This window comes from Ranitomeya variabilis, chromosome 2, assembly GCF_051348905.1.
Source record: "Ranitomeya variabilis isolate aRanVar5 chromosome 2, aRanVar5.hap1, whole genome shotgun sequence".
NCBI lineage: Eukaryota > Metazoa > Chordata > Amphibia > Anura > Dendrobatidae > Ranitomeya > Ranitomeya variabilis.
In genome coordinates, this window is record NC_135233.1 from 1035015445 (window position 1) to 1035032541 (window position 17097).

The 17097-nt window shown below is 41.4% G+C and overlaps 1 long non-coding RNA gene across 1 annotated transcript in view; it reads right to left on the bottom strand.

The window, feature by feature from the left end:
- Positions 1-1581: 1581 nt before the first annotated feature.
- Positions 1582-17097, bottom strand: part of LOC143810166 (uncharacterized) — an 85627-nt gene continuing 70111 nt past the window's right edge. Inside the window, exons 2-3 of the long non-coding RNA XR_013222680.1 lie at positions 6626-6741; positions 1582-1699 (exon numbers count right to left, since the gene is read on the bottom strand). This is a non-coding gene — a long non-coding RNA (uncharacterized LOC143810166). The remainder of the gene's footprint in view (positions 1700-6625; positions 6742-17097) is intronic.

The following is a 17097-nucleotide window of genomic DNA, read 5'->3' on the forward strand; positions in this document are numbered from 1 at the left end:
CGCTACACCACCGTTACTGCACCATCATCATCACTTATTCTACCGGACGTCCCCCACTGACAGACAGGGCCACGGACCGGGTCTAGCCACCGTGACAACCCCAGGACTGAGACCCAGAGGCCCGGCTCCGGGTACCCCTAGGCCCTGCGGCGGTGTGGGGGCGCTCCACAATAATGCAATTAAAATTTCATATTTTTGCTACAGAATGCTGCTTTATTTGTTAAGTTGTATATGGAGATGACTACTCTTAGTAAGCACCTGTTCATACCTGATTTCTGTTTTTAGGGAAGTGACAGTCAGTCTTTTTGATATTTGTATGCATTAGCTCTCTGACTGAGCACTTCGCCCCTCAACCTCAGGCGTTTTTAATTACAGCAGGATCCTACCTTCCCATAGAGATGCAGACTTTAGTCTGGGAGGATTTACATTAGTCAGGTCCCAGCACCGAGAGTTGCCATATCGTGGCTGCCAGGTACACATGAATTGGCCAGTTTATGCGCTACATATTGCCAATAAGAAGTAACTGACGAGATGATACAAATCTTGACCAATTTTGCCAAACAGCTACCATGATTTTGTCTTCTACTATGTTATTTGCCGGAGTTTTGGGGTTTATGATTCCAAAATTAAATTTGGATTAACTAAATATTGTGGCAAAACATCTCCATGGAATTAAATCTACCACAACCATTATAAGTTACAATAACCACAACCCAATTATTCGATTTTTTTTGCGTTTATATTTTTGCTTTCCTTCTTTTTGTTGTATTTTTGTGTTGCCCATTTCCAGGCATTTATAGAAGTGCTGATTAGCATTCCTTCTTCATACATCAGGGACACGAAGATGAAATTCTCTGTTATGTATGATATTTGGAAGCGCACAGACATGCAAATCTTGTAATAATGATCTTTATTGTTTCTCCCAAGCACACCAGTAGAGCACTTAAATATCATTAAGAAGAAATCTACATTAAGCACAGTTAAACATGATATTTCTTAACAGTTCCACATAAAATTAGGTCTAAACAAAGCACAGTTTAATTGTATAATCATATGCTTATGCTCAGTGAGGGGAAAATATTGGAAAAAAAAAGAGAAAAAAGATCTTGCCTGGTAAGTCAGTAGAACTGAAGCGGATAACACCTCCTATTGTGAGACAAATCTAGACATACAACCAAAGAAATGCAATTAACAGTTACGATGAGTTCTGGAAATATTTCCAAATTGTATCTATTATGAATAAAGTTGAGCTGCTTTCTTTTTTCCCAAACTGATTGGACTATTGTGACCAATAAAAAAATTTGTTTAGTTTTTGAAAAGTATATAACTTTCTGTCCAATTAAATAAACACTTTCGAGAAAATATAAAAAGGAGTGTTGCATGGCACTATCTTTGACCCATGCACAGCCACTTCAGGATCTGCACAAGGCATAACAGTGCTGGAGTGTTACACATAGCTCCCAATGGTCCCGAATTCAGCAGGTCTATCCCGATTTAATGGCTTGGTCCTGGGCTTCAAGTGCGTCGGGGCTTTGTCCCGAGCTTCAAATACCTCCTCCTTTGTCCTCCTCCTTGGAAGGCGAGGTTGCATCTCTCTGCTTAGAGCATAAAATAAATTAAACTATTCCCTTCTTGTCTTGTGATTAGGTCTTCCCTTGAACCAATAATCTCTTGTTCACAGGAATTTGGTAATCTTGAGCTGTATTGCAGTTAGTGAACCCAGAAGCAGATTATACTATTATACATAGAGATACATTGTATATAGTAGTGCATTTCTATGTATTTGTATTCTACAGGCAAAGGAAAAGTCAGAAATTTTTGTTCCCATAATACTACTATTATTATCGTCTCTGGCGAAAAGTTACATAGTTACATAGTTACATAGTTATTAAGGTTGAAGGAAGACTTTAAGTCCATCTAGTTCAACCCATAGCCTAACCTAACATGCCCTAACATGTTGATCCAGGGGAAGGCAAAAAAAACCCATGTGGTAAGAGTAAGCTCCATCATGGGGAAAAAAATTCCTTCCCGACCCCACATACGGCAATCAGACTAGTTCCCTGGATCAACGCCTTATCAAGGAATCTAATATATATACCCTGTAATATTATACTTTTCCAGAAAGGCATCCAGTCCCCTCTTAAATTGAAGCAATGAGTCATTCATTACAACATCATATGGCAGAGAGTTCCATAGTCTCACTGCTCTTACAGTGAAGAATCTGCGTCTATTATTATGCTTAAACCTTTTTTCCTCCAGACGTAGAGGATGCCCCCTTGTCCCTGTCACCGGTCTATGATTAAAAAGATCATCAGAAAGGTCTTTGTACTGTCGCCTCATATATTTATACATTAACATAAGATCACCCCTTAGTCTTCTTTTTTCCAAACTAAATAGCCCCAAGTGTAATAACCTATCTTGGTATTGCAGACCCCCCAGTCCTCTAATAACCTTGGTTGCTCTTCTCTGCACCTGCTCCAGTTCAGCTATGTCTTTCTTATACACCAGAGACCAGAACTGTGCACAGTATTCTAAGTGTGGTCGCACTAGTGACTTGTATAGAGGTAAAATTATGTTCTCCTCATGAGCGTCTATGCCTCTTTTAATGCATCCCATTATTTTATTTGCCTTTGTAGCAGCTGCCTGACACTGGCCACTGAATATTAGTTTGTCATCCACCCATACACCCAGGTCTTTTTCATTGACGGTTTTGCCCAGAGTTTTAGAATTAAGCACATAGTTATACATCTTATTACTTCTACCCAAGTGCATGACCTTACATTTATCCCCATTAAAGCTCATTTGCCATTTATCAGCCCAAGCTTCTAGTTTACATAAATCAGCCTGTAATATAAAATTGTCCTCCCCTGTATTGATTACCCTGCAGAGTTTAGTGTCATCTGCAAATATTGAAATTCTACTCTGAATGCCCCCTACAAGGTCATTAATAAATATGTTAAAAAGAAGAGGGCCCAATACTGACCCCTGTGGTACCCCACTACTAACCGTGACCCAGTCTGAGTGTGCTCCATTAATAACCACCCTTTGTTTCCTATCCCTGAGCCAGCTCTCAACCCACTTGCACATATTTTCCCCTATCCCCATTATTCTCATTTTATGTATCAACCTTTTGTGTGGCACCGTATCAAAAGCTTTTGAAAAGTCCATATACACTACATCTACTGGGTTCCCTTGGTCCAGACCGGAACTTACCTCTTCATAGAAGCTGATCAAATTAGTCTGACATGATCGGTCCCTAGTAAACCCGTGCTGATACTGGGTCATGAGGTTATTCCTATTCAGATACTCCAGTATAGCATCCCTTAGAATGCCCTCCAGGATTTTACCCACAGTAGAGGTTAAACTTACTGGCCTATAATTTCCGAGTTCAGTTTTTGTCCCCTTTTTGAATATTGGCACCACATTTGCTATACGCCAGTCCTGTGGTACAGACCCTGTTATTATAGACTCTTTAAAGATTAAAAATAATGGTCTATCAATGACTGTACTTAATTCCTGCAGTACTCGGGGGTGTATCCCATCCGGGCCCGGAGATTTGTCAATTTTTGTGATTTTTAGACGCCGCCGTACTTCCTGCTGTCGGCAGTTCCAGTGTCTCATGAAATTGCGCAGAGGTAACTTTTCACTACAAGTCTATGAGAGCCTCATTCTGGCTCTCATAAACTTGCATCGAGAGATTGTGATGTAGCTTTTCACTTCCAACCAGTCAGAAGCTGCACACACAAGTTGTTGTCACGGGAATGGAGTGGCAACTGCAAAACGGTGAAGACGCCAGAGGGTAATTATATGACCATGGATAGGGGAATTACGTTTAATGCCTTCACGACATATGATGTATTTATATGTCATATGTCTTGTCTTTCCTTTTGATGAGGGCTCCTTCACTGAGCCTGCATATTGTCTGGCACATGACAGCTGAATTAGCTGAATTAGCTGTTAACATGTTAAATGCCGCTTTCAGTCTTAACATAATCAAGCTGGAAGTGCGTCAATACTACCACCCGTGTGTAACACAAACGATCAGAAGATCGCAGCTTCAAGTCTCGTAAGGAGAATATTGAAGCAATTAAAAAGTGTAAAAAAAGTTTTTAAAAATATAAAAAACATAAAAGTTCAAATCACCCCCCTTTTGCCCTATTCAATATAAAATAATAATAATAAAAACCACGTTTGGTATCAACGCTTTCAGAAACACCTGATCTATCAAAATATAAAAAGGATTCATGTGATAGGTAAATGGTGTAATTAGTGTTGAGCATTCCGATACTGCAAATATCAGGTATCGGCCGATATTCGCTGTATCAGAATTCCGATACCGAGTTCCGATATTTTTGTGATATCGGAAATCGGAATCAGAAGTTCCTATAAGTTCCCAGGCGTGTGCGGTGCATATGGTTCCCAGGGTCTGGAGGAAAGGAGACTCTCCTTCAGGCCCTGGGATCCATATTCATGTAAAAAATAAAGAATAAAAATAAAAAATATGGATATACTCACCCCTCCGACGGACCCTGGCTCTCACCGGTGCAAGCGTCTGCCTCCGTTCCTAAGAATGCAGTGAGTGTAGGACCTGCGATGACGTCGCGGTCTTGTGATTGGTCGCGTGACCGCTCATGTGACAGCGACGTCATCGCAGGTCTTACACTCAATGCATTCTTAGGAACGGAGGCTGCCGGTTGCACCGCTGAGGTCCAGGGTCCGTCGGAGGGGTGAGTATATCCATATTTTTTATTTTTATTGTTTATTTTTTACATGAATATGGATCCCAGGGCCTGAAGGAGAGTTTCCTCTCCTTCAGACCCTGGGAACCATCCAGGATAGCTTCCGATATTTGTGTCCCATTGACTTGTATTGGTATCGGGTATCGGTATCGGCGATATCCGATATTTTTTGGATATCGGCCGATCCAATCCGATACCGATACTTTTGAATATCGGAAGGTATCGCTCAACACTAGGCGTAATATCAAAAATTCAGAATGCCAGAGCTAAATTTTTTTTAGTTGCTGTAACATGGCAATACAATGCAATAACAGGCAATCAAAAGATTATATCTACCCCAAAAATTGTATTGATAAAAATGTCAGCCTAGCACGTAAAACGTAAGTCCTTACCCAGCCCAAGATCCCGAAAAATGGAAATACTCCATGTCTCGAAAAATGGCCCCATTTAATTTATTTTTTAAAAAATTGTTTTTTTTTTCCATCAGTTAAATAAAAAAGAATCTGTACATTTTTGGTATCTGCTAACTCATCATGACCTGGAGAATCAAAATGGCAGGTCAGTTATATAATTTAGTGTACATGGTAAAAAAATAATAAAAAAAAAAATTGTGGAATTGCACTTTTTTTTGCAATTTCACAGCACTCGGTATTTTTTTCCCATTTTCCAGTACACTATATGGTAAAATCAATGGTGTAGTTCAAAGGTACAACTCGTCCCGCAAAAATCAAGCCCACACATGGCCATATTGATGGAAAAATAAAAATGGTTATGGCTCAATATAACGTAACAAACGTAAACGAAAAAACTGAAAATGGCTCGGGGTTAAAGGGTTAAACACCACTACAGCGCAGAGCAAAAAAGGCCCACTGGAGTGGAGCTTCAATACTACAGAAAAGCTCTGATTCTGTACTTAATAATGCAACTGCATTTTTTTCTTCAGTTTTTTCAAGATCCACAAAGTAACCTATAGAGGAAATAAAGCAGCAAAACCACGCAGTTTAGCAGTGTCTTTAGACGACTCTGAGGGCGGAGACTTCATAACATCACATCCACTTTGCTTGGACATTTAGACCATGTTCATATGTGCCATAAATGGATGGATGTCTAAATGGAAAGTGGATGTGATTTCATGAGAACTGCTCCCCCTGTGCATTTAAAGATGCTGCTGAACTGTGTGGTTTTGGTGCTTTTTTTCCTCTTAGTGTTTCTATGTGGAGCCTAAAAAAGTGGCATGTAAAAAACTGCAGATACTTTTTTAAGTACAGAATAAATTTTTTTTTGTACTATAAAACACCCATAAAAAACACGGCTTCACATCGCACAAAAAAAATGCTTCAAATAATGGAAAAAAGGCAAGAAAAAAGTAAGTGAAAATGCAATAACCAGAGAAGATTGTTATTGCATAGCTTGGTACGGACACCTGCAGAAAAAAACAAAAGATTTATGAAACATGTGAACATGGCTTTACTGACACCATAAAGGCAGAGGACATATAGTAAAGCTACATAAAAATGCTAAAGTTCTGGCTGCTACAACTATGAATGAACAAAAAATAAATCCACAGGTCCCAACTAGAGATGAGCAGGATGCACAGATGACATCGCGCTGCCCTGCCTAATCAAAAGCCAGGCTAGGGACGCCGAAAGGTCAAAGATTTGCAGGTCTCCGTCCAGCCACCAAGTACCACTGAATTGGATGCTCTACCAGAGTCCCCTAAATTGTGGACCCGTGGAAGTACTCGCAGTGTGAAACTGCCGTTGTCAGTTATTATCCACATTCATCATGCCAGCCAACATGTAATCACTCCTTTGAATGAAGACCTGCACTTGGAACGGTGAGGGCTACCTTTTTTCTTATACTAGACCTTAAATCGATCCACTCACCTCTAGTCCCAACTATCCTGGATACAGTGGGACAGACCTGGATTTGGGTCTACATCCTGCAGTCTCAGGCATCTGCTGAATGTCCCTTACTGCCACCGCCCCTCTGCCGTATCCTCCTGCCAGGGTAGAAAGAAATGATAAATGGGTGTGGATTAAGGTGTGGACAGGAGCGTGATCATCATTTCTTGCAGCGCGCTACACACACAGCATAATTTGTCCCTCTTTATGTTCTTAAAAAGCTGGGGGGTATGATGTTACCCTAATACAATATCATACATGTGCGTAGAGGAGGTTTAGAAAAGGCTTATGAGCTGAACTCAGTCCTTACATGATGGGTGGCAGTTGTGTTATGATAAGAGATGAGCAAACCTTTTAAGGTTCGGTTCAGCTATGTTTACCAAACTTCCCGATGTTTGCCGAACACAGCCAAATGCCATTGAATTCAATGGGAGGCAAAAGCAAAAGCATAGACAACACCTTCAGGGGGGATCAAAAGCTGCCAAAACAGCTCAAATTAGGGGCAGACACAAGGAAAAGTGCATCAATTTACCCATCAATTGTGCTATAAATAAATAATTTAAAAAAATTGACTTGGGTTCCTTGAATTTTTGATAACCAGCCAGGCAAAACTGACAGCTGTGAGTTGCAACCCTCAGCTGCCAGCTACAGCAAGGCTGATTATCAAGAATAGAGGGGTCCCCACGCCATACTTTTTAATTATTTAAAAAAATGGTGTGGGGGGTCCTCCCCATTTTTGACAACCAGTCAAGCTAAAGCAAATAGCTGGGGGCTAGTATTCTCAGGCTGGTAAGGGGCCATGGTGTTTTTTTTTTATAGAATATTCCCTCTGTTCTTGATAATCAGACTTGCTGAAGCTGACAGCTGAAGGTTGCAGCAAAAATTGTCTGTTTTGCCTGGCTGGATATCAAAAATACAGGGGAACCCCACATAATTTTTTTTTAAATATTTACCTATTTATGGCGCAGACGACGGCTGATGATAATGCCATCAGCTGCCGCCTGCTCTCGGTGTTAGCAGTTGAATACAGCCGATTGCAGCATGAGCAGGGGAAAGAGATGTGAGCTGTCTTCAGCACAGAGTAGCGGGGAACAGCGCAAACAGCGCCGCTCATTCCCAGGTGCTGGTACGTGTCACACTGGTGATACACGGATGTCATCAGTGTGCATGTGCGTGGGACGTTTTGTGGCCCGTGCTGCTACATTTAAAACACTAACATCGATTTTTGCCTGTTTTAGGAAGAATGCTCTGGAATTCGAACACGAATCTGAATGTGCAACATTCCTATTGAACTTGAGACTGGCGAACGTTTTGCTTATCTCTAGTTATGATCTACTGACTTTTGCTTTCAACTATCATGTCTGCCGAGATTTGAATGGAACTTTTCACATTTTACATGCAGTCCAATCTGTGTACAGCATGGTATAGAGAAGGCGAAGCTGAGCAGAATGATGTATAAGATTATCAGAAAAGATTCAGTTCAAGGGCTCATTCACACGCCAGTATTTTTCGCATACGAGAAAAAAAGACTGATTATTCTGATCAGACTTTTATAAGACTTTTTTTTTAATCTAACTCCGTAAGTAGAGCTTGGGGTTTCTAGATGCTTTCTTTTGATTCATCATTTGTGTCTTTAAAAACTTACAAAATTTGTCACAAATGTACTCCAATCCCTTTCCCAGAGTAACTATTAGATACATCATTTTATAAAATGTGTGAGTTTTTCCTCTAAAAAGTCACAAATCAGGTAAAAGACAGAACTAAAAATTATTTTTCACTTTGTGCAAAATTCATGAACCCTGTGCACCATTTTGTTGAAAAAACATCAGCAAATACTGCAAGATTAAAAGGAAAGTAACTTTAAATAAATGTAAATAATGATGGGCCCTTAGTCTTTATAGGTACGTTTTGGAAGAATAAAATACCTTCATGAAGCACCATATTGTACCCTAGAAACAATGTAGCAATAGGGTAATTCTTTTTGATGGTATCCTACAATATCTGGTAAACGTGTCACACCAATCTGAAATATTTAGCTCACAGAAGATTGGTAGGATGTGAAAGAACCAGGGCTTTCCCTTAAAAGCCTCAAGTTCAACTATCTCTATCACTTCCACTCGTGATGCACCTACATTTTCCGACTGCATAGAGTTTTATACTGTGTGTAAATTATATCATTGATCTTTTATGGGTTGTGTAAGATCTGTAAATAGGGCCTTTCCTTTTTACGAAAAGAGGGCCATTTCTGTCCTTGCATTTTGTCTAGAATTGGAGATCAGCCTTCAAATTCCTGATACTGATCTTCAATAAGAGACACAAACCAAGGATATTCTTTTCAAAAAAGGTGAACCCGGTTTTGATCTCAAACAACTCTACTAATTTAAACTTCATTGGTTCATGCCTACAATTTATAGGTTTTCCTAACTCATTTGAATAGTTATTTAAATAAATAAATAGATAAATAAAAATATGTTGCACTCCTTTTCTTTTTCTTGCCTATCCCAATTGTTCTCAATGTGTTGTTGGTCCTCACAAAGTTCTGACTTGGCTCATGTGCTCACTGTTTTGAGCTTGCCTTCCTTTTTTGTTTGTGTTCATCTTGGGTTTTAATTAATTGTGGTGTTTGTTGTTTTGTATAGTCTGCTGTCTTTTATGTTAATTATATCCGGACATCTGCCAAGGTGTCTGTGTATCTTTCTATTAATAATGTTGGAACACATGCTAGAGCATCGATGATCATCTATGGGTACTTGAGTGTTCCTTTCTTTGGCCAAATGGTGAGAATTATTGTTTGGCAGAAAAAAAAGAGGTTTATTAAAGATAAAAAAAAAGTTTTAAAAGTTAAGGAATACTAATCAACACTGCACTATAGACAGCATATAAAGATTATATATATATATATATATATACATATATATATATATATATATATATATATATATATATATATATATATATATATATATATATATATATATATATATATACATATATAAAAGCAGTGGATCAATACAGTTGCCACAATCCTTTTAATATTAAAGTGACATTAAAAATAATTACAGTGAGCGAAATAATTACCAATAATTAATTTGCCAACTGACAAATACATGAACAGTCTATAATTTTAAGAGTAGGTTAATTTTAACATTGAGAGATGGATAGTGATGAGCGAATATACTCGTTGCTCGGGATTCCCTAACAAACAGGCATTCCTCACATGTATTCAGCGTATCTGGAAGCCATAAATCATGCAACTGAGGCGATGAAAACTATATCTCTGAGCAATAACAAATACTCGGAGGTCACCCGAACGTGCTTGGGAAAACCCGAGCAACGAGTACACTTGCTCATCACTAGAGATAGACTATCAAAAATAAAATCCAGAAAATCACAGTTGAGTTTGCTGGCCAATCAAGCATATTGATACTGTTGTTTTTAAACCAGGTATTGGTACTTTTGGTAGCGTGTGAAGTATCCACAATCAGTGATGGTTTGGGGAGCCATGTCATCTGCTTCATGCTTCCCTCTGCCGACAAGCTTTTTGGAGATGAAATTTCATTCTCCATCAGGACTTGGCCCCTGTCCACACTGCCAAAAGTACCAATCCCTGGTTTAAAAACAACAGTATCACTGTGCTTGATTGGCCAGCAAACTCGCCTGACTTTAAACCCCATAGAGAATCTATGGAGTATTGTCAAGAGTAAGATGAGAGACACCAGACCCAACAATGCAGATGAGCTGAAGCAACCTGGGCTTCCATAACACCTCAGCAGTGCCACAGGCTGATCGCCTCCATGCCACGCTGCATTGATGCAGTAATTGATGCCAAAGGCGCCCCGTCCAAGTATTGAGTGCATTTACTGAACATACATTTCAGTAGGCCAACATTTCAGATTTTAAAATTATTTTTAAAGCTGGTGTTATAAAGTATTCTATTTTACTGAGATAATGACTTTTGGGTTTTCATTGGAAGCCATAATCATCAACATTAACAGAAATAAACACTTGAAATAGATCACTCTGTGTGTAATGACTCTATATAATATACGAGTTTCACTTTTTGCATTGAAGAACTGAAATAAATTAACTTTTTGATAATATTCTAATTTTGTGAGAAGTACCTGTATCAGTGTTAAACTGAGCTTGCTTTACCTGCAAGAGTTTGTTCAGACAACATTTTGTGAGGAGTGTTTTGCAACAGGTCTGCTCCAAAAAGACACCTGAAAAACTGCTAAAAAATGCTTATAGTTTCTTTTTGATGATATTCTAAATTTGTGAGATGCACCTGCATCTCATATCTATCCAGGCTCGGACTGGCCCACCGGAGAACCGGAGGATTCTCTGGTGGGCCCAGGCACTGACACCAGCTGGCATACAGGCCAGCAGCTGCCTAGGGCTCCCACTGTTCCAGGGGCCCCTTGCCAGTGGCTATAGGGCCCCTCAGTCAAGGGAGCCCGCCCTGTGCCAGTAGCAGCAGCTGGAGACAGGATCCTGTCCCCGCTGCTAAAGCCAAATGAATATTCACGCTTCCCCACGCCCCTATGGGCGTGGAGAGGCGTGAATACCATTTCTCTTTAATAGCGGGCAGCGTTAGCCGCAGGGTGCAGCTAACACTGCCCACATGTAAAGCCTCACCACACACACACAGCACTGCACCACACACACAGCACCGCACCGCACTGCACACACACACACACGCTCACAAAGTACCGCACACCCACACACACAGCACTGCATCGCACACATACACACGCAGGCACACAGACTCACAGAGCAGCTCAGCTCCCGGCATCCTGCTTCCTGTCTGAGACCGCCCAGCTGGATGACATCATCATTCAGCGTGCTGCTGTCTCAGTCAGAAAGCTTCCAGGAATCCAGTGGGGAAGAGGCTGCTGTAACGAGCTGCTGCTGCGGGGAGGTGAGCTGTGCTGGTTGCCTGTGTGTGTGTGTGCGTGAGTGTGTGTGAGAGAGAGAGTGTTTGTGTGTGAGTGTGTGTGAGAGTGTGTGTGTGTGTGTGTGAGATGAGCTGCGGTGAGCTGTGTGTGTGTGTGTGTGGTGAAGGACAATGATATTGGTGGGAGAGACAATGATGGAGGTGATGGGCAATGATGGTGGTGGGGGGAGACAATGATGGAGGTGATGGGCAATGATGGTGGGGGGAAGACAATGATGGAGGTGATGGGCAATGATGGTGGTGGTGGGGAGGCAATGATGGAGGTGAGGGGAGGCAATGATGGAAGTGATGGGCAGTGATGGTGGAGGAGACAATGATGGAGGTGATGGGCAATCATGGTGAGGGAGAGAATGATGGAGGTGATGGGCAATGAGGGTGAGGGGAGGCAATGATGGTGGGGGAGGCAATGATGGAGGTGATAGGTAATGATGGTATGGGAGGCAATGATGGAGGTGATAGGCAATGATGGTGGGGAGGCAATGATGGAGGTGATGGGTAATGATGGTGGTGGGGGAGGCAATGATGGAGGTGATGGGCAATGGTGGTGGTGGGAGGCAATGATGGAGGTGATGAAATGGGCAATGGTGGTGGGGGAGGCAATGATGGAGGTGATGGGCAATGATGGTGGTGGGGGAGAGGCAATGATGGAGGTGATGGGCAATGGTGGTGGTGGGAGGCAGTAATAGAGGTAATAAAATGGGCAATGATGGTGGTGGGGGAGGCAATGATGGAGGTGATGGGCAATGATGGTGGTGGGGGAGGCAATGATGGAGGTGATGATGGAGGTGATGAAATGGACAATGATGGTGGGGGAGGAAGCAATGATGCAGGTGGTGGAATGGGCAGTGATGGAGGTGGTGGGGGAGAATGATAGGGGTGGTGGGGAGAAGGCAATGATGGAGGTGGTGATGAGGTCAATGATGGGGTGGAGAGGGGCTGCATTATACTTTATGAGGGGGCTACGTTATATTCTGTGGGGAACTGAATTATTCTCAGGGGACTGCATTATAATTTTGGGGGCTACAGTATACTCTAGGGGTCTGCATTATATTCTGTGGTGGGGCTGCATTCTCACAGTTGACTACATTATATTCTGTGGTGGCTGCATTATACTATGTGAGGGGGCTGCATTATACCCTATGAGGGTGCTACATTATATTCTATGGTGGGGACTGCGTTATACCTGAGGGTGTTGCATTATATTTTGTGGGGTGCTGCATTATATTCTATGAGAGGGGACTGCATTATATTTTATGAGGGGGCTAAATTATATTCTGCGAGGAGGCTAAATTATATTCTGCGAGGGGGCTACCCCAACCCTTGCTACATAATTAAGAAGTGTACTACCTTATATTAAACCCTGATATTAGTGCTTTTTACCGCACAATTGGTGGTCTTGTATCTATTTCTATGTAGCTACATAGTGGGCCCCAAGAATGATCTTCTCTGGTGGGCCCAAGGTGCTCCAGTCCGACGCTGTATCTATCTGTTATCTATGCAAAAAAAAACCTGACAGGCACCTCCCAAGTGTGAATACGTGCAAGCTGTAGTGACTGCAAAATATGTATAGAAAAGCACAGCAGCACTCTGTGAATGCCAAGACATATAGTGTAAATGGAAATAGCAACTTACAACTGCATTGTCCTTCAGCAAAATCTATCTCATATCTATCTATCTATCTATCTATCTATCTATCTATCTATCTATCTATCTATCTATCTATCCTATCTACATAACTGCAAAAATTAAGAGACCACTGCAAAATGTTCAGTTTGTCTGATTTTTCTCTTTATAGGTATATTTTTGAGTAAAATGTAAATTGTTCATTTATTCTATAAACTTTTGACAACATGTCTCCAAATTTCCAAGCAATAAATCTTGCATTTTTTTCTGAAAAGGAGAAATGGTTAAAATTAAAAAAACCCCAGTGCTTTCAAATCTCAAATAATGCAAAGAAAACAAGTTCATAATCATTTAGAAACAACAATACTAATGTTTGAACTCAGGAAGAATTCAGAAATCAATATTTTGTGGAATAACCATGATTTTATTCACAGCTTTCATGCGTCTTGGCATGCTTTCCACCAGTCTTTCACACTGCTTCTGGTGCAAACATTTAATCAGTTCTTCTTTGTTTGATGCCTTGTGACTATCCATCATCCTCTTGATTACATTCCAGAGATTTTCAATGGGGTTCAGGTCTGGAGATTGGGCTGCCCATGACAGGGTTTTGATGTGGTGGTCTCTTAATTTATGCCAGAGCTGTATGTTATATCCAGTAGCATGTCTTCTGGAGGAAAGGGTGTGGGGAGTGGTAGAGAGGTGGGCATCACTCTTAATTATATCAAAGCAGAAAGTACACTAATACAGGTAAACCCTGCAGTACAGGAGGGAATTATGATATCCCTGCTCCACCACTCCCTTTCTGGTAGGCTGTTGGTCAATTTATGCCTATATCTCACAGAATGGGAGAAGCTCACATAGGGTACCATCATTCCAGACATAGGCAGTGCAATGACATCACCATGTCCCACAGCCTGCACCTGACTGTGCGTGGTCACTGGAATAAAGTTTGCACCTGTGAGGAGTGATTTTTTGGAAAGGGCAGAGGGGCCTACTGGATTAAAGGAAGCAGCAGTGTATGCGTATCCAGGTAATCGGGTGTGATGTTCTGCAGGATTGGGCTGTGTATAGAGAAAAAGAGTGCTGTAATGCAAGAAGAAGCTGTGTATACAGGAGACATGTGATGTTCTGCAGGATAGGGCTGTGTATAGGTTAGAGGAGTCATGTACTGCAGGATGTGATTGTGTATAGAGGAGAGCACTGATGTACTACATGATGGGATTATTGCTATATGTAGAAAACTTGGGGCTTTATTTCTTTTTGTAGGTCATACAAAGAGCATTATTATTCTTTAGTTGTCATTTTTATTTTTTCCTTGTAAAGCTTGTAAAATGTAGGTTCTCATTTGTCTTAGGGCTAAAGGGACATTACCAAAGATTTTTTACTGCGGGGAGCTGTACTTGTTCCCCTGTATGATGTTGACCAATTAGAAGCAGGCAGCAACACACAGTGGAAAGAAGATAATGCCACACAATACATTAAAACAGGTTCCTCAGTGTGAGACATATACATTAGTGACTGACAGTCTGTTTTATTCACTAGTTTCAATGCAGCCACCATTTCATGATGTGACCAGTTTAACATGCTGAAACTGGTAAAAGGTCATTTTCAAGAGACATTATTACTCCATAAATAAAGACGAGATATTATAACCATAAAAGGATAACACAGGGGGCATTATTATTTTTTCTCTGGAGCTAAAAAAGAAGGCATTACTATTTTCTAGTGGCTATTTTAATTCGAAAGAGCACTAAGAGCCATACTATGTAAAGATCATAGGTGTGGGCAATATAACTATGTGTAGCACTAAGAGAAGCATAATTATGGTGCAATACATTAGGTGCACTAATAGTGGGGCAGCAGCAGGCTCAGCATTGGTACATTAGCAGGAGTTGGAGTCAAATGTGTTTTTGCTTTAAATGTTGTAGACGAGTCATGACTTGAAGAAGTTTTCATGGAGGTGTGGGACAGATGTCAAAGATGGAAAGTGAATGATACCATCAGAAAAAATGTTACCTGTGAGTCACTATCTATAAAATGTATTGCAATCAGATATATGGTCTGTTGAACTGGTCTCTACTAGAGATGAGCGGTGTTCGAGTCGAACTGTTCGCCAATTTCAAATTTGAGCTGTTTTGGGCGGTGTTCGAGACGTTCAACGAACTCGAACAATTTGCTTAAAATTCGGCTGTTCGAGTTTCTGTTCGATAACTGTTCGTTCACCAAAAGCCTAACTTGATTTTCACATTAAAACTGTTTATCAATGTTTATAGACTGTTTCAGTGTATAGAGTGCGGGGGAAGGGGGGCGGGGGATAGATCTGTGCTGAAATAATGCCGATCTCCATTTTTTTTTTCTTTCCCGCATTTACAGTGGGGCGATGCAGTCTCTCAGCCTATCAGCAGTGCACGCACACACAGCACAGTGCAAGTGATGCACACAAGCAAGGGCATATGTCATTGGCTGTGTATGTCACATGTCCTTGCCCTATAAGAACCAGCCATTTGCCCCATCGCCACCATTTCCTCACTGCTGCGGCTTAGTGTTAGACGGCACCGCTGCTGCTGTGGGTGCTATACAGTCAAAGAGTGTTAATTGCGAGCGAATTTGCAGTTAGATAGAGAGAGATAGGTTTAGGGAGTCGGGACTAGTTGTAATATCAGCCCTTTTCAAGGTAGGTTACCGCAGTTTATAGCACTTTTTGCCAAGCAGGTCTGAGCCAGTGCTGTGCAAGTGTTAGTCACAGAATTTGGTGTAATCTAGCTCAGCCAGTCCTTTCGGGCTAGTAGCATTGTCTGGTAGTCATCTAAGTAGCCCGCCTGTGAAGCTAGCTACACCACCTGTGTATCTAAATTTTTACTGCATAACCTAGTAAATCGTTTTGGGCTTAGTAGCAGTGTCTGCACATTAGTGGAGTAGCCCGCCTGTGAAGCAAGCTACACCGCCTATGTATCTAATAATTTTTTACTGCATCTAACCCAGTAAATCATTTTGGGCTTAGTAGCAGTGTCTGCACGTCAGCGGAGTAACCTGCCTGTGAAGCTAGCTACACCGCCTGTGTATCTAATAATTTTTTACTGCATCTAACCCAGTAAATCGTTTTGGGCTTAGTAGCAGTGTCTGCACATCAGCAGAATAGCACGCCTGTGAAGCTAGCTACACCGCCTGTGTATCTAATAATTTTTTACTGCATCTAACCCAGTAAATCGTTTTGGGCCTAGTAGCAGTGTCTGCACGTCAGCGGAGCAGCCCGCCTGTGAAGCTAGCTACATCGCCTGTGTATCTAATAATTTTTTACTGCATCTAACTCAGTAAATCGTTTTGGGCTAGTACCACAGTTTGGCCACTCAGCTCTGCTCGGTTTCCATCCATCATTTTTTGTGCCAACAACTACAGAGTTGCCAATTAGTTAAGCACCAAATTGAGTTGCAAAAGGCCTGCTGCTGGTGGAAAGGGGAATAGGCGTGTTGGAAAGGGAAAAAAGCTTGTGCCCGTGGGGTAGGTGGTAAAGCAACAGTAACATAGAAGAAAGACCATCTTCCAGCCAAAGTAAGATGTCTACTTCTTTTCGTGGACAATCTGATATGATCCCTTTCTTACGACCATTGCTACAAGCATCGCTACAAATTCCAGATGAGGCACAAAAAGAGCAGGTGCTTGAACGGATATCAAGTGCTCCTTCAATTGGGCTCTCCTCCACCTCAACTTCAACATCACAAATACTCCAGTCCTCAGAGGTGTCACCCCAATCGCACTTGCTTCCTCACAGCTCCCAAGTCTCGAGCCACCCGTCTGAGTATGGGGTAACACAGATGGTTGAGTCTGCAGAGCTGTTTACTCATACTATAGCCTGGTAATCAGAGGTCTGCTCCAGAGC